We start from the raw sequence: 22,963 nt of genomic DNA, 5'->3' as shown, positions 1-22,963 counted from the left end.
GTTTCTCCTCTGGGTTTGCCTCTTTCCTGGCAAGTCACACTCCAGCTTGTGTATCTGTGTTTGCCTGAGCCCAGTGGCCGCCTGTCAGCCTTGACCATGGAGAATGGGAAAGAAGACTGCCAGGCCTGCAGCCCCTCTCCTGCTCCTCGGGCGCCACTCTTCTCCACGGTTCCTGCCACTTCTTTGTGCTGTACCTTAGACTTTCCTCAACTCTGCCTCGTCACACTAAATTTTTGCCCTTATAGAACCTTGCTTTAGTCCTTTGCAAACTCTGCCTTTTTCCTAGTTGCTGGTCTTGCCTCTTGGTTTTATTTCCTTCTTCTAATATTATTAATTTTTGAACCTTTCACACCCAGTCCTTTTAGTGTTCCTTTTGGCCTGCACCATTGCCTCTACTTTCTTGACTCTGAATCTCCTTATATCCTAGATGTTGTTTCTTGCCAACTCTTAGATACCTAGGATTTCTCTTGCCAACTCTCCTTGAGCAGGAATTGGTTGTCTGGGTACTTTGGATAGTAGATGTCTCCAAATGGAGAGCTCTGTGTTCAGGTTTACTTGAAGTTGTCCAATTCTATCAGTTTTTGTTGGATGATCATGTTAGGGTCTTAGTATCTGCACCAACTCTCTGCAGATCTGAAGCAGTGACCTTTCACACATATTTTGGGCAGGTGGCCCTTTACTATACTGAATTCTGGGCTGGGGAGAGGTTTTCTCATCCTGTTTATGAGTTTGGGGTTGGGAGGTGTTAGCCCTCTGTAACTCCTGGGTTATGGGAAGCACATTCCAAGTGTAGGAGTCTCAGGGCTGAGGCCTTCCCTCCTAACCCTGCCTGGAACAAAGCATCTTAATCCTTTAGGCATAAGCCCTGTTCCTATATCTTCAAGGCTCTAAGAACATGTAGGAACACAAATGGTGTGACTCTACATTGTTTGTGCAACCAGAGATATGAAAAATTGTGCTCTATATGTGTAATATGAATTGCAGTGCATTCTGCTGTCATATATAACAGATTAAAATTTTTAAAAATTAAAAAATAAATAAATGTAGACTTTTTTCATTAAAAAGTTTCTACAATCTTTTTTTTTTTTTTCTGGCACTCAGAAAATTGATTTTCTTTCTTTTGGTTGAAGTTTGGATTAAAATGTTGTGCTCAGCAGTGAGGTGTCAGCTGAGCATGGGAGACAGTTACCTATGTGGTCGCCAATATGATGAAAGGAGTATTTTCCCCAAATAGCCTTCAGCAGCACAGAATGGACACAGAAGACTTCATCCATGTTAGTTGGAAGTTTTACCCTAAACATGGGACAAGGAAAAGGAGCAACGACAAGCAGCAGTTTGAATGTCAGTGGTTGGTCCACATGCCTGGCACTGGATAGAAAATGGAGATGTGGGTGGGCTGGAGGTTAAAATGAGGGTAAGCAAATAGTTGGATGGTAGAGACGTCTATAAATTTGAAGCATCCTCAGGAGTGGGCGAGAGAGAAATGTCTGGATTGAGGGTTTGGCAGATGACTGTTTAATCTGAGAATTCCCAGATGAATCTGGGAGGAGGGAAATAACTGAAGGAAGAGGTCAGAGCAACCAATGGATGGGATATTACGTGAAGATTGTGGTTCCCTGGATAATAGCTGGCCTTGGGCTGTGGGGCATGTCATCCAGTCTGCAGTAAATGAGGAAGAGATGGATGATGAGGGGCGTCACAACTGAGAAGCAGGACTGTTCCATGGTGTCTGAATGTGTGGGGCCAAGACACTCACAGTTTCCAGGTCCTACCACAGGTGGCCTGACTTCCCAGGCCTGGCAGACCCAGCCATGGGTCTGCTGTTCAGAACAGGCAGCTGCATGTTCAGTGAAAGCCATGGGGCTAGGGATGTGCCATGGGTTCTGCAGGGTACATAGTATTCCTAAGATGTCTCCTTATTGTGCATGTTTTAAAGAAATACCCCCAGGCTCCAGAAAGGGGAAAATAGTTTTTAACAGTTGGCAATATCATAGAAAGGACAATATGTAAAGACAGCTAAACCTCAAGACAGAAGTCTCCATCCATTTGGCTCACAGTTTTCGAAACATTTCAAATGTTAGCCTAGTAAATCAATGAAAGCCCTGTGCACCACCTTCTCCAGAAGTCTAGCATCACATTGGCCTCACCCACACCTTCACCCAGTCCTCAAGCAGGCTCCTGAACGCCTAATTCCTGAGGCTGTGGCAGTAATAACTTGGGGGTTGGGTTGTAGGAGATACTCCTCAGCTGCCTGTGTCTCTTGCCCCCTGGGACCAGGATACAGCTCCTGCAGATTTAGTACCTTCCCATCTATGAAAGCCTGAGCCCTGACCTCCCACCTCTCCATGGCTTCCCTACTGTCCAAAAGTATCTCCAGGGCCATTTGTTCTCTGAACGTGAGTTTTCTCCCTGGGATTCCTCTTCCCACCCATGGGGAGCAGGGCAATAGGATTTCTGGTTACCAGGAATTACATCCCTGAGTTTTAGACTCCCAGGTCACCTTTGGGCTCCTGAGCTAGACTGCTGGCCTTCTGGCTGGAATTCCTTAGAGCCCCAGAATTCCCACAGGAATCATGAACCTGGTGATATCACCCCCAGAATGTCAAGGACACTAACACTTTCTGCCTTGATTCCTTATAAATTAAAGGAGATGATATGTATCCAAGGTCCCCCCTTCATGATCTTGCAGTCTGGCCTGAGCCACTGGGTCCTGAGCCCATCATGCTGGAGCTGCCACTCAGAACCCCATATTATGCTGGCATTGGGTATATACATAAAGTCTTTCAACCTTCATTGCAGCTCTGAGGGAACCTGCCCATAGGCACCTGGCTCATCCCAAACAATGGAGTTTTGGAGTCATCTTTCCAACGCATTTTTTCATATCCTCAATACTGCCCCCAAAGCCTCCTGCTTGACCCAACAGCAGCTATGCTTGTGTGATACAATTCTAATAGCTGGGCATTGCTATAGTTTGGATAGTGTCCCTATGTGTTTGGTCTCTAGGGTGGTGCTTTGGGGAAGTATTGTGGACCTAGTGAGAGGACCTTTGGTCATTGAGGGCATGTCCTTGAAAGAAATTGTAAGACCTCAGCCTTCCTTGTTTCTCTGTTTCCTTGGCTCATGTTACAAGAAGTTTGCTGTGCCACATGCTCTTACCATGATGCACTGCCTTCACCAGAGACCAAAGAATGGGGCTGCTTGATCTTACACTGCAACCTCTACATGTCATTTTTCTTTATCAGTTAGATGTTCCAGGTATTTTATTGAACTAATGCAAAATTGACAAAGACAGACACCTTGACTCAGGCTGGACCAATGAGAATATTTCATCTAGAAATGTGGTTCTGGGGAGCATCTAATTAAATTCTGTACATTGTCTATGCAGGGGATAAACAACCAGGGACTGGAAGACTATGGACAACCATGTGCATAAAGAGAAAGAGATGGTCAGACTAGGAACATAGTGCAGAGAGGGGAAACTGTCCTAGCTCAGAAAACTGTCCTAGTTGTCATGGCCCAGAGTCCAGGAAGATCTCAAGGGGGAGGCCAAGGGTGGTTCCTGTGGGATTTCCAGGGTGTGAACCCACTGAGGCCTGGATGCCCTCATGATGACATGCCAGGAGTTTGCAGCCACTTTAGAACTATCCTTGTCCTGCCTTTGCATACCTTGTATAGGCCTCCCATGGGGTTTCTTTAATGTTTCCTGGAAATTCCCCAGCTGACATAAGAAGTGAACATGTCTACAAGTTGCAGTCATATTCTGAAGTGGTCTGTGAAGTTTCTGCAAGCTTTGTGGTTCATCTAAGAGAATTATGATTTAGAAATAGACTTATATTTTGGAATAAATTTCATATGTTCTTGATGGGGCTCCTTCTTCTTCAAGGTTGTGCTAAAGTCCTGTGGCCAGAAGGACCCTGGTTAGCATTTCTCATGGTTGCCCAAGTCAACCAGTATGCAGCTTGCATGGGCCCCCAGTCCTTGCAACTATGGTGAAGCTGGGTGCTTGGGCCTGGTCATCACCCTACCACCACTCTGGTGTCTGCTGATGTGCAGGTGAAAACTGCCTAATCCCTGTCCTCTCTTCCTGCCGCCTCTGTCCTCACTCTACCCCCTCATTCAGAGAGACTGACTGTCACCATTCAGGACTTTCAGTCCTGATACAAGGTGGAGGGAGGTGACTTCAGGCATCTTGCTTCCCACTGAGTGGTACCTCATAGGGCTGCAGGAAGCCACCATAGACCAAGTGGCCAATAAACAGCAGCAATTTATTTCTCATAGTTCTGGAGTTTGGGATGTCTAACAACAAATCAGATTAGGAGTCTGGTGAGTGTCTGGTTCATTGTGAGTCTTTGTGGCTTTGTCATCCCATGGTAGAAGGGGCAAAGCAGTGCCCCAGGGTCTCTTTTATAAGGCATGAATCCTAATGATGGGGCACCACTCTCATGGTCTAATCCCCCTCTCTAGAGTTCCACACACAATACCATCTCCCTGGGCATAGGGATCTCCACACAGTAATTTTAAGGGGATGGTCCACTTTCAGACCTTAGCATGTGGACTTACACTGCCCCCACCCTCTCCAGATGGCAAGCTGCATACTGGGTGACTTGGGTAACCATGAGAACTGCTAACCAGACTTCTCCATCTTCATGTGAACCTGTAATAAATGTTCTCTTATGTAAACCCAAACTTATCCTAACCATGTGACACTAACAAGGGCCAGCTACCTGCTTACTTAAATGTGAATAGGACAACAGAGAGACAGAAAGGACACAATACTGAATGGGTTGATGGATTGCTTATCAGCTATGCCAAGTGCCTGGCACAGCACAATTGCAAACTCTAGAGTGGGAAATGGGTTTCCTTTCAACCTTGACTTCCTCTACATTCTGAGCCTACTCCGGTGCCCTGGTGCACAAAGGATTGGGGGAACTTCTTTAAGGCCACAGCTTGTATAGGCACATGCTCCAACTGGAGTGTGGAGGTGTGTGCTGGGCACTGGTGCTCGTAGAGGAGGCCTGTAGCTCTCCCCAACTCCGAGTGTCCGGGGGAGCTCCTAGCTTTAAGGAGCTCAGGCACTCATTCACTCTTAGAGACATTCAGTTGCATTGAGGGATAAAGGGAGAGGATGAACATGGCCCTTCAGGAGGATACTGATCAGCCAGGGGGACAGGCCACTCCACTGCCAGTGCTGAGGGAGGCTCTCCCCAGTTCAGTGCCATGGCCTACATCCAGCTATGTTGGGAGTTCTTTTGGAGTCCAGTAATGACTTGGCAGAGGGCTGTGACGTGTTCTAGGCTGTGACCCTCTATGGGAGGCCTTCAGTTTCCACCCAGGCACCCAGGAGACAGGATGAAATTCCCAGGATGTCTCTTCAGACAGCCTCTGTGCGTAGACTCCTGTTTCTTCCACTTAAAAGCTTTGGGATCTGAAGTTCTCATTAAGTTCCCAGAAATGGTTCCTGAACCATCAAATGGGAAGAAAAAAAAAGCAAGCTCACAAAATGTTGGTGAGGATATAAGGACTCGCTTGTGGGGCCACAGAAGCAGATACCTATGAGGGTAAAGCAAGGTTTACAAAACACTCCAGTGTTCTGTTGTGACATCCTCTAGCTCCCAGGCCAAGGGTGGAGGAGGGGCATCACACCTAAAGGCCCCACCTGAACTAGGGAAGCTCTGAATGGGCCACTCTGATAATAGTGATCATGCACTGCAAAAAAGCAGCTGCATCACGGAGCACACCATCGGGGTAGGAGTGAACTGCAGAGGGTGGGCAACCTGATGGTAAGCACACAGGGACCTGGTCTATAAGTAGAAGACTTGGCCACTCAACCTGACCTGGTCCTTCACACTCTGACAGCATGTGTACCTTCTCACTGTGTCTCAGGATCTTGGCAGAGGGCAAGGATCTGACTGCCCACCACATCACTGGCAACCCCTGTCCCTGTTCACATCCACTGCCCCCATAGGGTCTGCTTGGTTGAGCATTAAAGTTTCGGGATATTTCAGTACTTTCAGGAAAAGTACCTTAAATTGCAGCAGTAAAGTGGGAACATTCCACTCGGGTCTTTCTGTATATACATAATCAGAGGCTTTTATTCTTTGTAAAACAAAACAAAACAAAAAAAAAAAAACAAACAAAATCAAAAAAAACAGAAAAACAGAATAACATTAAAAAAGTTGACCCAGTTAGGGCTCATATCCCATGACAATTCTCAGGAAGTGAGATGTGGAACGGCTGCTTATGCTCTGAAGCATCCATGGTTGCTCTGGGAATAGGTCTCCAAATGGGACCAAACCAAACCACTGAGTCCACAATCCCAGGTTTGGAGTTTCTTTGTCTATTTCTTTGCTTTGACTTGACTTATTTTCCCAGAGTGTGTGAATGCCTCCTATACCCAGCTGGGAGGCAAATGTGCTGTCACAGATGGGACAGGCCTGGAAGGTTGGAAGATGATCAGTTCCCATCAGCTGATAGGACTCAGATGTGGGGCACAGACTGTAGTTAACTCAAGAGAGTGGAGGACAGACAAGTTGGAGAGGGACGAAACATAGTAACTTCTGGAAGGGATATTTTGAAAGTCTGCAAATAGCTCCTACACAAGCCATTCCAGCACACCCTGTTTCTTTGGAAATAGGAGAGACAGTTATGGTTTTCACTATTCATCCAAATCAATCAATACCGCTTACAACCTAAAACTTGGCACATTTTTCCCTGAGCATGCCTTAGAAAAGCCCATCTGAAAAATATTAGATATATGTTTTATGGGGGAAGGTTGCAAGGCTACCACTAAATCGAGTATCAAGATGAATTAGAAATGACTTGGCCACCTGGGCCATGGTTTCCCACCCTCCTGAGGACATCAAGGCCCCTTAGGGCTCTCATGCCTGTGGGGGGGTGCATAGTCTGGGAGGCCATGCTGACACTGGTGCCCACTCTGGGTGGCAGGATGCTGCATGGTGAACTCAGATGTGGGACTAGTTTTCTTCTCTGGTGTTGAAGAGCACACAAGGGAGGTTTACCTCCTTCACTGAAATTCAAAGGATGTTTTGAAATCCCCTGTGCTGTCAGACAGTGTGAGGTATCAGAAAGGAGAAGTCTCACTTCTAGAAGAAATGTTGCCTCCTTCTAGAACACATTCAGAATTCTGGGAGTCAAGAAATAGAAACCAGAGATGTGCAGTGCAAGGGATGAGAAACACAAGTACTTATTTTTGCAACAAATGAAGGAAGGATACTGAGGAGAGTATTTGTGTTTAAAGACTTTGGGAGCTTTTGTTTTTATAGAGAACTTGGCATAAGCCCTTTTCTTCTTAGCTCTTGTTGAGAGGGCTGTTGGAAGTGGCATCATCCAAGCCTGGTGTTATCCACATACCAGAGTACTTTGTTCTGGCTGGTGAAGCATAAAAATATCTTAGACACTAGAGCATCTCTCCAGGTGACACACTTATACTGATCAGCAGCAAACCCCAACACCTTTGCACTATAAACCAAGACTCAATACATGTGTCTAATTCAGCAACAAAGACCTCTTAATCTTAGGTTTTGGGTCCTTTAGAAGTAGGGCGAGGGTTCTGAGGGTGACCTAGGGAATCTATAGATTTCCGGGCAGAGGGAGGGAGCAGGGGCAATATTCTGAAGCAAGACTGGGAGTACTTAGGTGGGGGCTGCTGGCACTGAGGGTAGCTGTTGAGGGAAATGCAATCCCTGCTGGGTGGCATGCATATCCTTGGGGTGCACAGTGTATGTGGCATGGAGCAGCACTCTCGAGCTGGTTGAAGACAGACCCCCCCTGAGGTATACAGTTCCTGTGGGGCGGGGAAATATTCCCTGCTTGGTGCAAGACAGATCTTTGGGGAGCAGGGTGCCTGTGTGAACTGGCAGTATTCCCTAAGGGGTGGCAGGACGATCTTTGAGTTGCAGGGGACCCGTCCAACACGAGGTTTCATCAAGACAATGTTGTTGCACCTCTGTAGGGAAGAAAAGAAAGAGAAGTCACTGAGATGCTTCTGGAATTGGGCCAGAAGACTTCAGTTGCCTGGATTAAGGCAGTGGAGTCAGGACCAGTCAGGACTGATAGAGTGGTCTTGTTGATGCTCTCTGTTAATCAAATCAAATCATATTCAAAATGGAGTCACTTGGGTCAACCTCTAACAAAAATGAAAGTTATGATACAAGAAGTTGAGAGTTTATGGAGGAGGAGATTTCATGTACATGTGCCTGATTAACAAGAGCTATCACTAAAAACTGCCAGAATCACAACTTTGTGTAAAGCCTGCCACAAAGCTTTAAAATTAATGACTTCACAAATACAGCAGCTTCATAGCAATCAATGGCCTAAATGCCTAACATCTCATACATTTTTAAATCCTTTACACAATAAATACTTCGGTGCAAGGAAAATTGTTTAACCTTGTGTTGGCGCCACATCTGTTTTCGGTCCTGGAATAACTTTGCTTGGAGATTGCTTTAGTTATTTTAATTGCTGGAGCTTAAAGTTTTACGGTAGAATCAAGGCAAATATTCTCTCCTCAGTGTTGTTTTTCAAAAATTCCTTAGCTATTCTTTTTTTTTTTAAATTTATTTTTATTGGTTGTTCACAACATTACAAAGCTCTTGACATATCATATTTCATACATTAGATTGAAGTGGGTTATGAACCCCCAATTTTACCCCAAATGCAGATTGCAGAATCACGTCAGTTACACATCCACAATTTTACATAATGCCCTATTAGTAACTGTTGTATTCTGCTACCTTTCCTATCCCCTACTATCCCCCCTCCCCTCCCCTCCCATCTTCTCTCTCTACCCCATCTACTGTAATTCATTTCTCTCCTTGTTTATTTTCCCATTCCCCTCACAACCTCTTAGATGTAATTTTGTATAGCAATGAGGGTCTCCCTTCATTTCCATGCAATTTCCCTTTTCTCTCCCTTTCCCTCCCATCTCATGTCTCTGTTTAATGTTAATCTTTTCTTCCTGCTCTTCCTCCCTGCTCTGTTCATAGTTGCTCTCATTATATCAAAGAAGACATTTGGTATTTGTTTTTTAGGGATTGGCTAGCTTCACTAAGCATAATCTGCTCTAGTGCCATCCATTTCCCTGCAAATTCTATGATTTTGTCATTTTTTTATTGCTGCATAGTACTCCATTGTGTATAGATGCCACACTTTTTTTATCCATTCATCTATTGAAGGGCATCTGGGTTGGTTCCACAGTCTAGCTATTGTGAATTGTGCTGCTATGAACATCGATGTGGCAGTATCCCTGTAGCATGCTCTTTTAAGGTCTTCAGGGAATAGTCCGAGAAGGGCAATAGCAGGGTCAAATGGTGGTTCCATTCCCAGCTTTCCCAGGAATCTCCAAACTGCTTTCCAAATTGGCCGCACCAATTTGCAGTCCCACCAGCAATGTACAAGTGTACCCTTTTCTCCACATCCTCGCCAGCACTTGTTGTTGTTTGACTTCATAGTGGCTGCCAATCTTACTGGAGTGAGATGGTATCTTAGGGTGGTTTTGATTTGCATTTCTCTGACTGCTAGAGATGGTGAGCATTTTTTCATGTACTTGTTGATTGATTGTATATCCTCCTCTGAGAAGTGTCTGTTCAGGTCCTTGGCCCATTTGTTGATTGGATTATTTGTTATATTATTGTCTAATTTTTTGAGTTCTTTGTATACTCTGGATATTAGGGCTCTATTTGAAGTGTGAGGAGTAAAAATTTGTTCCCAGGATGTAGGCTCCCTATTTACCTCTCTTATTGTTTCTCTTGCTGAGAAAAGCAAGTCCCATTTGTTGATTCTTGTTATTAACTCTTGTGCTATGGTTGTCCTATTAAGGAATTTGGAGCCCGACCCCACAATATGTAGATCGGAGCCAACTTTTTCTTCTATCAGACAGAGAGTCTCTGATTTGATATCAAGCTCCTTGATCCATTTTGAGTTAACTTTTGTGCATGGCGAGAGAAAGGGATTCAGTTTCATTTTGTTGCATATGGATTTCCAGTTTTCCCAACACCATTTGTTGAAGATGCTATCCTTCCTCCATTGCATGCTTTTAGCCCCTTTATCAGATATAAGATAGTTGTAACTTTGTGGATTAGTCTCTGTGTCCTCTATTCTATACCATTGGTCCACCCACCTGTTTTGGTACCAGTACCATGCTGTTTTTGTCACTATTGCTCTGTAATATAGTTTGAAATCTGGTATCGCTATACTGCCTGATTCACACTTCCTGCTTAGAATTGCTTTTGCTATTCTGGGTCTTTTATTTTTCCATATGAATTTCATGATTGCTTTATCTATTTCTGTAGGAAATGCCGTTGGGATTTTGATTGGCATTGCATTAAACCTATAGAGAACTTTTGGTAATATCGCCATTTTGATAATGTTAGTTCTGCCTATCCATGAACAAGGTATATTTTTCCATCTTCTAAGATCTTCTTCTACTTCTCTCTTTAGGGTTCTGTAGTTTTCATTGTATAAATCTTTCACCTCTTTTGTTAGGTTGATTCCCAAGTATTTTATTTTTTTTGAGGATATTGTGAATGGAATGTTTTTCCTCATTTCCATTTCAGAAGTTTTGTCACTGATATACAGAAATGCCTTGGATTTATGCGTGTTGATTTTATGTCCTGCCACTTTGCTGAGTTCATTTATTAGTTCTAGTAGTTTCTTTGTAGACCCTTTTGGGTCTTCTAGGTATAGAATCATGTCATCTGCAAATAGTGATAATTTAAGTTCTTCTTTTCCAATTTTTATGCTTTTAATTTCTTTCGTCTAATTGCTCTGGCCAGTGTTTCGAGAACTATATTGAATAGAAGTGGAGATAGAGGGCATCCCTGTCTTGTTCTGGATTTTAGAGGGAATGCCTTCAATTTTTGTCCATTCAGAATGATGCTAGCCTGAGGCTTAGCATAGATAGCTTTTACAATGTCAAGGTAAGTTCCTGTCATCCCTAGTTTTTCTAATGTTTTGAACATAAAGGGATGCTGTACTTTGTCAAATGCTTTCTCTGCGTCTATCGAGATGATCATATGGTTCTTATCTTTAAGTCTATTGATGTGGTGAATAACATTTATTGATTTCCGTATGTTGAACCATCCTTGCATCCCAGGGATGAATCCTACTTGATCATGGTGCACAATTTTTTTGATGTGTTTTTGTATTCGATTCGCCAGAATTTTATTGAGGATTTTTGCATCTAGGTTCATTAGAGATATTGGTCTGTAGTTTTGTTTCTTTGAGGTGTCTTTGTCTGGTTTCGGAATCAGGGTGATGTTGGCCTCATAGAATGAATTTGGAAGACCTCTCTCTTTTTCTATTTCCTGAAATAACTTGAAAAGTATTGGTATTAATTCTTCTTTAAAGGTTTTGTAAAACTCCGCTGTATACCCATCCGGTCCTGGGCTTTTCTTGGTTGGTAGTCTTTTGATGGCTTCTTCAATTTCATCCATTGATATTGGTCTGTTCAGATTGTGTGTATCCTCCTGACTCAGTCTGGGCAAATCATATGACTTAAGAAATTTATCGATGTCTTCACTACCTTCTATTTTATTGGAATATAGGTTTTCAAAATAATTTCTAATTGTCTTCTGTATTTCTGTAGCATCTGTTGTGATATTGCCTTTTTCATCCCGTATGTTAGTAATTTGAGTTCTCTCTCTTCTTCTCTTCGTTAGCATGGCTAAAGGTCTGTCGATCTTATTTATTTTTTTGAAGAACCAACTTTTAGTTTTGTTAATTTTTTCAATAGTTTCTTTTGTTTCAATTTAATTGATTTCTGCTCTGATTTTAATTATTTCTTGCCTTCTGCTACATTTGCTGTTGTTTTGCTCTTCCTTTTCTAGGGCTTTGAGTTGGAGTGTGAACACATTTATTTGTTGGTTTTTACTTTTTTTGAGGAATGAACACCAGGCGATGAATTTTCCTCTTAAAACTGCTTTCATTGTGTCCCATAGATTCCGATATGTTGTGTCTGTATTTTCATTTATCTCTAAGAATTTTTTGATTTTCTCCTTTATGTCTTCTGTAACCCATTGATCATTCAGTAACATATTGTTCATTTTCCATGTGATGTAGGATTTTTCCTTCCTTCTTTTATCATTGATTTCCAGTTTCATTCCATTATGATCAGATAAAATGCATCGTATTATCTCCACCCCTTTATATTTACTGAGGGTTGCCCTATGGCATAATATATGGTCTATTTTTGAGAAGGATCCATGTGCTGCTGAGAAAAAAGTATATCTATTTGATGATGGTTGATATATTCTATATAAGTCAGTTAAGTCTAGGTTATTGATTGTGGTATTGAGTTCTATAGTTTCTTTATTCAACTTTTGTTTGGAGGATCTGTCCAATGGTGAGAGAGGTGTGTTGAAGTCACCCATAATTATTGTGTTGTGGTTTATTTGAGTCTTGAACTTGAGGAGAATTTGTTTTATGAATGTCGCAGCACCATTATTTGGTGTGTAAATATTGATAATTGTTATGTCTTGTTGGTGTATGGTTCCTTTTAACAGTATATAATGACCTTCTTTATCCCTTTTGATTAACTTAGTCTTGAAGTCGATTTTATTCGATATGAGGATGGCCACCCCTGCTTGCTTACGAGGACCGTGTGTGTGGTATATTTTTCCCATCCTTTCACCTTCAGCCTGTGCATGTCTTTTCCAGTCATATGTGTCTCCTGGAGGCAGCATATTGTTGGATTTGTTTTTTTAATCCATGATACCAGCCTATGTCACTTTATTGGAGAGTTTAAGCCATTAACATTCAGAGTTACTATTGATATATGGTTTGAACTTCCATCCATGTTTGATTGTTTATCCTTTTTTAAAAAAATTTAGTTTGTTTCTCCATGATTATCTTTCTCCTCGCCCTCTGTCTTTACTGAGGCACTTCCCACTGATGGTTTTGGTTATTGTTTTTCATTTCTTCCTCATGTAGTGTTTTGCTCAAAATGCTTTGCAATGCTGGTTTTCTGGCTGCAAATTCTTTTAACTTTTGTTTATCATGAAAGATTTTTATTTCGTTGTCATACCTGATGCTTAATTTTGCTGGATACAGAATTCTTGGTTGGCATCCATTGTCTCTCAGTGTTTGAAATACGTTGTTCCATGACCTTCTTGCTTTCAGTGTCTGTGATGAAAAATCTGTTGTTAACCTTATTGGTTTACCCCTGAATGTAATCTGTCTCCTTTCTCTTGTAGCTTTTAATATTTTCTCTTTGTTCTGTATATTGGATATCTTCATAACAATGTGTCTTGGCGTTGGTCTACTGTGATTTTGTGTGCTCGGTGTCCTGTATGCATCTTCAATTTGTATATCTGTTTCCTTTTTTATTTCTGGAAAGTTTTCTGTAATTATTTCATTCAGCAGGTTACTCATTCCCTTGGTTTGAATCTCTGTACCTTCTTCTATCCCGATGACTCATAAGTTTGTTTTTTTTTTATGTTATCCCATAACTCTTGGATGTTTTTCTCGTGATTTTTTACCAGCCTTTCTGAGTTGGCTAGACTCTTTTCAAGATGATATATTTTGTCTTCATTATCTGACGTTCTGGCTTCTACTTGCTCCACTCTGTTAGTGATACTCTCAATTGAGTTTTTAATTTGGTTTATCGTTTCCTTCATTTCTAGAATTATTGTTTGATTATTTTTTATAATCTCTATCTCCTGATAACGATGCTTAACTTCTTCTTTTATCTGTTTATGCAATTCATTCTCAATATGTTCTTTCGCTGCTTGAATTTGCTGTCTTGTATCCTCTTTAAGGTTCCATTCCATCTGTCTAAGGTCTTCCTTTAGTTCTTTATATGACCATTTTTCTGATGACTCTAGTTCCTCCTGAATATTTAGGCTGTCCCGCATTGTTTGTATTCCTTTTCTTCCTTGATTTTTGAAGCTGCTCATGTGACTTCTTGTTCTGTTTGATTTCAGAGTTTCTGTTTACTCCTATAAATTCATTTGATGCTTGGGAGGAAAGGTATTAGAAGGGAAGGGAAGAAGTCACTAAAGAGAATGAGAGTAAGCAGGTAGAATTCAAGGAAGGGGGCATAAGAGAAATGAAAAGACAAAAGAAGAAAAAAATAGGAAATAAAAAAAGAAAAAAAAATTTTAAAAATAATAAAAAAAATTAAAATTAAAATTCGAAGAAAAAAAATTTAAAAAAAATTGTAAAAAAAATTAAAAAAACAACAAGAAAGAAAAATGAAAATGAAAGAAAAACCCAAATCAAAAATCAAAAGAGAAAAGAAAAAAAGAAAAAAAAACTAATAAATGCAGTCTTAGAGTTTGATTAACTTCTCTTCCAGTAGGTGGCGCTGTGCCCACCAGGCCAAGTTTCTCCTGTCAATACGCGGGAACCAATCACTGCGGAGCAGCTCCTCCCAGACTGGGCGAGTCTCCAATCCTGAGTGTCTAGGGCCTCCTCTTGTGTCTAGTCACTTCCCACTTTTCCTCTAGCCAGGCCCCTCTCACGGGTGCTGCTCATCACAATACTGGCTACACGCCAGGTCTGCTGCTCCCGGGAGCCCTGTTTTCATGAACGACTGGGCACACTCTTCCAGTTTGCCATTCCCTCAGACCCTAAGTTTGTAGAGCTTGGGGCTGAGAATCCTCAGCGAATTTTACTTGCACTCCGGTAGCCACGCCCCCGGTAGCTGGTGCAAGAGTCCTCAGCAGTCAGCCCTGGTGGGAGTGGTAGTTCCGCGCTGCGGGTCTCGTGCCACCTCTGATTCCCTCGGGCTGGCTGTTGCGCTCACGGGAGAGCTGGGAGGGGCCCTTACAGGAGAGCTGGGAGGGGCCCTTAAGGTTTCCCCGATGTGTGGAGAGGGAAGGCTAGGGAATTACACACCTGTAGCCGCAGGTTTCAATGAAGTTATCTCCTCCACCGCAGTCTGATGACGTCAGTTCTCTGCCATGGTGGTGTCTCTTGCAAATGGTGACAGTTCGTTTCCCTTTGCCGGGTGACCAATGCAACGGGTGGGTCCTTACTGTCTCTCCCAAGCCCCGTTTCAAACCTGTGGCCACTACCTATGAAGGCTTGGTAGGATCAGAAGGGCTGACCAGTTGTTTCAGCCGGATGGATTAGTGCTGAGTCACAGCTGTTTGTTTGCGGGAAGCAGGCGAACGGGAGCTTGAATTCAGCCGATCCAGGCTCAGTGTGTGTTCTGAGAGGCCCAGACTGTTCGCCCCAGATTCACGTCAGCTCAGCATTGCCTAGTGATCCTCAAATACTGGGAGCTCATGCTGGTGCAGAACTACAAACTGCTGCAAGTCAAAGGCACGGGCGCCAACAACTCCTTCAAGTTCAACTGTGAGAAGCTGGAGGCCTGCGAGCGTAAAGCCCTACCCCTGCGACTGCCACGCACAAGCCCAAGAAGCTAGCACAAGCCCAAGAAGCAGGCAGCATGGACTCCTGACCCGGCAAAGGTGCGGTGGCTGATGAGTGCCTGCCCCCAAGGCTGTGCTTCCAAGGACAAGGGCAGTAGGCGGAGGTGGTGGGGAGTAAGAAGGTAAAGAAGGCAGCCAAGCCCAGCGACCCCAAGGTGCCCAAGCACCGCAAGTGTGAGCCCCTGCCCCGGAGCATCAGAGGTTGAGGGGGACCATCCTGGGGGGCGCGGCCTCCCTTCCTTAGCTATTCTTAATTATGTAGAATTTCAGGTAAATTTTAGAATCATTTTGATCAAATTACTGAAGAATGTTTCCTTGCAATTTTCAGTACAGTAATATTATGTTCACGAATTCCTTGAGGAAAAGTCAGCATTGCGGTTCAAGTTTTTATATTTTCAAATCTACTTTTGCAAACAGCCTAGTTTTTTGATTTGTTTTCATCATAGGTAAGTACATTTTTGTTATACTTATGCATAGGTGTTTTTTTTTCTCCTATGAATAGAAGAGATTCCTTTATGTTTGTTTATAGCTCCTTTTTTTTCCTATTTACTCCAGAGGATGAACAATCACTATAGGCCTGGTGTTCACCACCTTCTGTGGGAAGACTTTGACTTTTTCAAGAGCAGGTCCCCAGGCCACGAGTGCGGAGGTATGGATCAGCAGGTGTACTGATGAAGAAGAGACAGGGGTCTCCAAACAGCAGAGTTTGGAGTCTAGTTATTTGCAGAGACTGCCTGTGAATTGATGAGGAAGACTTAATGAGAGGAGAGAGGTGTCTAGAATCAAGAAGTCTCCCTCTCTGGCTGTTGATTGCAGAGACCCAAGACAGCAATATAATATTGCTCACATTGGCTCAGCCACTCCACAGTAATGGGACATTCCACAAAGTATTTGGCAAATATTTGATTAACAGCACTCACTGTCAGTGCTTTAGAATTTCTGTAATATTTCTAGATTTCCTGGTATTTCTAGGGAGCAACAAGTGTGTATTAGGTGGTGAGGCATTATTCGAATGTGAGAATTCTACAGAGCACTGACTTACAGGACAACAATAAGTTATGTATGAATCTTGGGCAGTTAGAGTCCAACCCCAGCTTCATCACTCCCTTGGTATACCTCGCTCCATGGGTAAAATAAGAAGGAAAATGCAGTAATCCCTTGGTCATGAATGCATCTTGTGGCCCATTCATTATCAAGTTACATGCTATCCAGAACAGCAGCTTTATCCACAAACAGATGAGTTCAAATTTATAAGGAGCTCAGCAAGTGACCTTGAAAAATCAAGATATGGAGGTTCACAAATGATTTGCATCTATCACATTTAGTACTGTAAAAAGATCCATTTTCTAGATGCCTCCATAGATCACTCTGATAACATGACATTGGAGAGGAGCCAGGACTTGAAAGTGAGCCTACCCTGGGGTCACTTCACAACATAGTCATACCATTTAGCAACCCTGCCATGCTGAGCCCATCACTAAATACCACATCTGTGGTTTCCACCATTGAAAAATGCAGACTAGTAACCATTTCCAAGGACAAAGATGGAGTCACATATATGGCCAATAGATTGGAGTCAGGCCATTGGATGTTGGCCCTGTTGCCTCATGGTTGCGTGGCTGTGACCTGGTTACTTGACTTTGTAGGGCCTGTAGCTTCTTTCCAACAATAGAGTGGCTGGTTTGGTTAAGCCTTAGTCTGTGGAGAGTACTTAGAACAGTGCCTATATCAATATAGCTCCTATCCCTCCAGGGCTGCTGTGAGAATGAAATGAGATCCAGATCCTGACAGGCCTCCTTCAGTGACAGGCACAGGACGGGTGTTCATCGGAAAGCCTGTGCCGTTATTATAGATATTCTATTCAGGGAGCGAGAGTGAGATTTCACATTAGCCTGATTTTCCTGATTTAGGAGGTACACTTTCTATCTGTGTAATGTCTGCCACCTAAGGCAAAGAAGGAAGGGAATCCTACCCTTAAAGGGATGCAGTATTTGGCTTAAGATTAACAAACTGGACTGAATCTTTCTGCTTCATTTTGTATGTATGTGTGAGTTGATCTCAAAGGGGTCACAATTAGAAACGTCCCTCTGGGGCAGAGGAACACATTTATATTACAAAAGTGGAAAGTAAACAGGATGGACTGCTTCACTGTGAAAATGCCAAATCTTAGGGTAAACTGAGCCATTTTAGAATTTCCTGGGTTATGATGTGTTGAAGTGCAAAAATGTCTGGATTTGTTGAAAAAAGCAACTAAATGAGACTTTAGGAGATAGCAGTTCCTGTGAGTTCAAGACCAGCTCCATCTGAACAGATTCATTAACTTCCTGAGCTCATTCATCTCCCCAGGCCTGTTTGCCTTTCCATGTCAGGAAGAGGAGATGCGAAACAGCCTTCCCTCCAGGTGGAATGTGGATGGAGGGAGGGCTCCACCAGTTCTGTCAGGACTCTGACCCTGCTGATTCCACTTCCTGCCAAACCTTGCAAGAGGGCATTTGTGAAGCCCTGAGAGGAACATCAGGAAGAGAGATGAAGGGACACAGATGGCCTGCAATGACAGAGAGCTGGCACTTATCCTGGGCAGGCCCCTTGACTGATACTGCTACACATCACACCTGGGCTTCAGCTCCTAGGCTAGGGATAAATCATTCATCCTAACTTTATCACTTATCCTACCTGAAAAGTCAGTTAGGAGGAACCTGGTCTCTCAGGTTCCCAACAACAAGGGTCCTCTTTCTGCTTATGCAAGAAGGCCATGTCCTGATAATACATTGCCAAGTGACTTCAAGGAGGAACCTGGTTGAGGCCATGTATATGCAGGACTGGGGTTGAAGGCTGCCTGTGTCCTGTAGAGGACTGTAGGTCCCACCTGGACACCCACTCATCTACTTCATTGGCTGGCTCACTTTAAGCCCTGGGACCAGTATACTGAGAGCTTAAAAGGAGAGACCTGGAACTCCTCCCAACATCCCTAACTACGTGGAACCCAACAGAAGCCTTACATGGCACTCAGTGGGTCTGTGGTTGGGAGGGGCTATGTCAAAATGGACAGTGGCAGTGAGCCATAAGGGGGTTTCTGTAAGGCATAGCTATGGGTCTCCTTGGGTTTAGATGAGAGATGGGGTTGATTTCACATAACTCCAGATGTTTCTACTGACTATTTGGGTGGCTGTGGGAAACTTTCTGGCCTTCTCTGGGCTGTGTACATTTTTGACCTTAGTGTCACAAGATGGATCCCCCTGCCCATAAGATTTCAGGTTGGACATGCTGAGATGACAATCGAGAGGCGGGACAGAGATGGGAAACTCTCTAGATACAATCACTTGGCCACTGTCCTCCAAATTTTTGTTTCACAGGACTGATCACTGGAATTGCTCATACTCACACCTTGTTGGACAGGAGGACATTTCTGGCTTCTTTCCTATGTCCACTTTTGGCCTCTGGCTTTCTCTCTTCTTGAGGTGCCTCATTTTCACAGCTGTCCATCCTACCTGAGTGAACCTCTCAGGGTGTCTCCTCTTGTTCAGAGCACAAGACTGGTGAGTGTCTGTGTGGGCATTGGGGCAATTGCAAGGTGGAGAGGCTCCATAAGAAAGCACATGGAGGATGGTCATCTGTGCCAACCTTGGCTTGGCCTGATGGCCTTTTTCAGAGACACTGAGTGGAATGATCTCTTGGGGAGCCCCAGAACCTCCATCACCAAGTTATGCCCTGTTGCATGTCAGCCAGCAACAGAGGCCTTCTCATTCACTTCTTATCAATAGTATCCAGAGGCTTCCGGCCAGCATGGACCTACTAAATATGTACACGCCCAGCCAATGAGGGCTGGGTTTGACTCCATTCAGGTGGTATTACCTGAGCTGCAGTCACAGAGTTCCTGGGCACTGACTGTCATCCTCCAGGCCCTTAACTTTCTCTTTGTAGAAGGCTCGAGAATGGGGGGAAGGGTCTGGGCACATGAGCCCCAAGGAAAGTCAGAAGAGAACTCTCAAGGGTCTGGCCTCATCGAGGCAGCCTTCCAGTGACTTGAGAATAACCATCACCAGGTCATAAAGCTGACCTCATAGGGAACTGGGTAAATGAAGGAAGTGAACCAGGCTCAAATTAAAGTCCAACTCTCTGAGTCCTAGACTTTGAACATGGAACAGGTCACTCAATTTTTCTTTGATTTGCCCCTAAAGGCAAATTAGGAATCTACTAGCCCCTCATGTATAGTTACTGGGATGATGAAAACAGGGAAAGTTCTGAGGCTCGCCTTTGGCCCACAGGATGACTCACTAAATAACAGCCATCCGTATTGTGACATTCCAAGGAAGACAACTAAGTGATGTGTTTTTTCCCTGTGTCACCAGATGATGAAAGAAGACCAGAGCTTTAACACTTGGTAAAGGGGTCAGTGTTGGCCCTGCAGCACTATCAACCACATCCACCAGCCCTGCTGGTCTCCAGTGAATAGCAGGGGGACTGCACAGGGGCCATGCACAGACACTGTCAGGGAAACTCATGAGGGACCTGACCTGTCCCATGTCTTAGGCATTCCTTCTAGCATAGGCCCAGTCATGGCTCTGAGGCTCTGAGGCACAGTACCAAAGGGCAACTGTTCAAGGGCCACAATGGTGGCCATTCTTCCCATTGGGAACATCCCCGTGTTTGGCTCACCTGGTCTCTGGGATGATACCAAGTCAATGGCATTGGGCAGCAGCTTGGCATTGGGCAGCAGCTTGGGTAGACATACTGGCAACAGGAGTCAGGATCGCCCTGAAGAACAAATGTAGAGAGGGATGTGTGGTGGACAAGCAGACGTCCTCAAAAGGGAACATGTGGTGGGCCTGGGGTCCTGAGCAGGAGCTCCAGGAAGAGGAGGGGATTTGAATTGGGGGGGCACACAGGGAGAGGGTAGAAAAGTGGTATCAATGTCCTTCTCATGATCAGGTACCTGAGACCTGGACAGAGAGAAGAGGAAGGCAGTGAGGAGGCCAGAAGAGGGCAGCACATGGCCTCAAGCTCTGGAGTTCAGGCCTCTCTGGCCCTGAGTGGATAGGCCCAGGCCTTGCAGACTGGAACAGACCATTGGTAGTGGCCTTGTCCTCTGGAGAGCATGTTTTGGCTTCTTTGTGACCCATTATCAGGGGAGTTGCAGGCCTGGCTTCCCAGCTGTCTGTGAGGCTTTAGAGGGGCTAGAAGCTCCCGGGAGGAGTAATGTATCCAACCAAGACAGGCAGAACCAGGGAGGAGGAGCACAAAGCTGGTGGTAATTGGGTGCTCTTCCTTCCTCAACACCATTTTTTTGTGGGAGCCTGTGCACCCCTGTCCCAGGCCCAGTGCTGTTGCCTGGCCTGCTTCTCCCTCACCAAGATAGGCCCTGGCACTTCTGGGCTAAGGAGGGCTCCTCAGGATTTGACATTATATCCTAGGGCTCAACCCCTGCACAGGGAATTTGTGATGCCCTTCAGGGCCTGTATCTGTGCCTCTTCCTGTTGTGACTCTTGTCATTCTGTCTTAGTGAGCTGCAGAGTCAATGCGTTGTGCTTTTTCTTTGCTCTGTCTGAGGACAATGACATTTCTGGAGTTTTCATGGTGGGAAGAAGGTGGCTCAGCACTGGTCCTTTTTGTTTGTATTGTCCCTAACCTTAAAGTCTCTCTGTCACTTTCTTGTCTTACCTACCATGGACCAGGAATCTGAAACAAAACCCAGTTCTCCAGGGTTAAGTCTCTTGAAGATAGAGACTGGCCAGAAGTGAGCTATTGGCCATAGTCCAGAATTCCAGATTCTAATAACAGAGCCCTTGTTGATGGAACAGTAAACTGGTATGGGGTGAACCCTCATTTTTACTGCCTTCCTTAGCCACAAGTTTTGGGCCTCTGGTTCTTTTGTGGCATGAAATGAACAGTTCCACAAAGTCAAGTCCTTCCTAATGTGGGGGACACAGCACTTCCACTGATGGGCCCCTCTTACCTCTACTGCTCTGGGTCCACACCCACAACAGGAGACGATCACTGTGGGGCATGTATTTATAGGTGGTGGAGGTGGTGGAGGAGGTGGTTTATCTTCTTCTGGGTCCTAGGAAGGAAAATACCTTTCTGCATCATAGTCTGGGTGCTGGGGAGCTGGACATGTGGTTGTTGGCACAGGGACCCTGCACTTTGGGGCCACTTGGATAATGTTTTGTGTTACATGAAAAGACCAATGAGCCAGGCATGGTGGTGCACACCTGTAATCCCAGCAGTTTGGGCAGCTGAGGCAGGAGGATCAAGATTTCAAAGCTAGCCTCCGTTAACAGTAAGGCACTAAGAAACTCAGTGAGACCATGTCTCTGAATAAAATAGAATACAGGGCTGGGGGATATGGCTCAGTGGTTGAGTACCCTGATTCAATCCCTGGTACCCTCCCCAAAAGAGCAAAGACAAGTGAATAGCCTCCCACACCAAGGGGAGTATATGCCACAGGAAAACAGTAAAAAGTCCCCCTGTTTGCACATCTGACTGTTCTCCAAACTGCCATTGACCTCACTTCTGTGTTCTTAGCTCTCAGATACTCCCTTGCTGGAAGAAGCCTGGCCTGGAGGATGTGGTTCAGTGGCCCTGCCTCTGCAGATGCCTACCACTCCAGCTGGCTATGGCAGGTGCAGATGCAGCCTTCCCAGGCCAATTTGAAGCCAGTACAGATTCCACCTGGGCAGGGAGGCCAGCTTCCTTCCACATTCCAGTCCCAGGTGCCCCTGACCCAGACCCACCCTCAGCCCTGCCAGGAGACAGGGATGAAGACACATTCAAAGGAGCCAAACCAACCTCCAGAGTCTGCAGATGGGAACGAGCACCTGAAACTTGAGGTTCCTATTGCAAAAGGCTCCCTCATTACTCAGCATTCTACAGTAAGTCCTTTGAGTCCCACAAAAAGCTCACTTATTTTAGTAGAAATCATCACATTTTCTGAACATGCCTTCAAGGCACTATTTTTGTAGCACAGATTCATGGTTAAGAATTTCTGGGTGCCTGGAGGCGAGTTGTATGGGTGATATCAACCTAGTCAATGTCCTCCCCAGATCCTTCTTTGACCCTCTGTTCCCATTGTCTTTCCCCAGGTAGGTTGAGTTCTAGGGCACAGGCTTCCTGATGCCTCTTTTGAAGGTCAGTGTTGTTCTCAGGTAAGTAACAAAGTCATGATTCAAATCTGCACGTACCTTTTCTGGAGGTGGCTTCATGATATCCTGGAATGTTAAACAGACAAAAATCAGGAACTGGAGGGGGTGTCATGGATTCTACCTGGGCTCTGCAGTCAGAGGGGATGGAGCAAAGAAATGGAACATGGCTTGGCTTTGGTTTTGTGTGTGTGTGTGTGTGTGGTGGGGTTCCCTGTGCCTATGGTGCTCTGCGTAGCAGGCTCCACCTGATCCATTGGGTGTCTCATGCTTCCTAGAAGGGTGATGGAAGATGAGCCAGGCAAGAAGCCTACCCCTAGAGAGGCTCGGCTGCTGGAGTGCTGCACATCTAACCAGAACCTACCTGGAGCCAGGACACACTCTGGCCTCTCTTCCTCTGGAGATCCTCTCTGTCTCTGGTGCCCTCACTTG

At 44.6% G+C, this 22,963-nt stretch overlaps 1 pseudogene across 1 annotated transcript in view; it reads left to right on the top strand.

Moving 5' to 3' along the window:
- Positions 1–15,389, top strand: part of LOC308634080 (neuropeptide Y receptor type 4-2-like) — a 72,823-nt pseudogene extending 57,434 nt beyond the window's left edge. The window contains exon 4 of the transcript in view: positions 15,226–15,389. The product of the transcript in view is annotated as a neuropeptide Y receptor type 4-2-like (transcript). The remainder of the gene's footprint in view (positions 1–15,225) is intronic.
- The last annotated feature ends 7,574 nt before the right edge of the window (positions 15,390–22,963 follow it).

Source organism: Spermophilus citellus, assembly GCF_964194105.1.
Source record: "Spermophilus citellus genome assembly, chromosome: 15".
Taxonomy (NCBI): Eukaryota; Metazoa; Chordata; class Mammalia; order Rodentia; family Sciuridae; genus Spermophilus; species Spermophilus citellus.
Note: the sequence above shows the minus strand (reverse complement) of the source record. Positions and strands in the feature narration are given on the sequence as shown.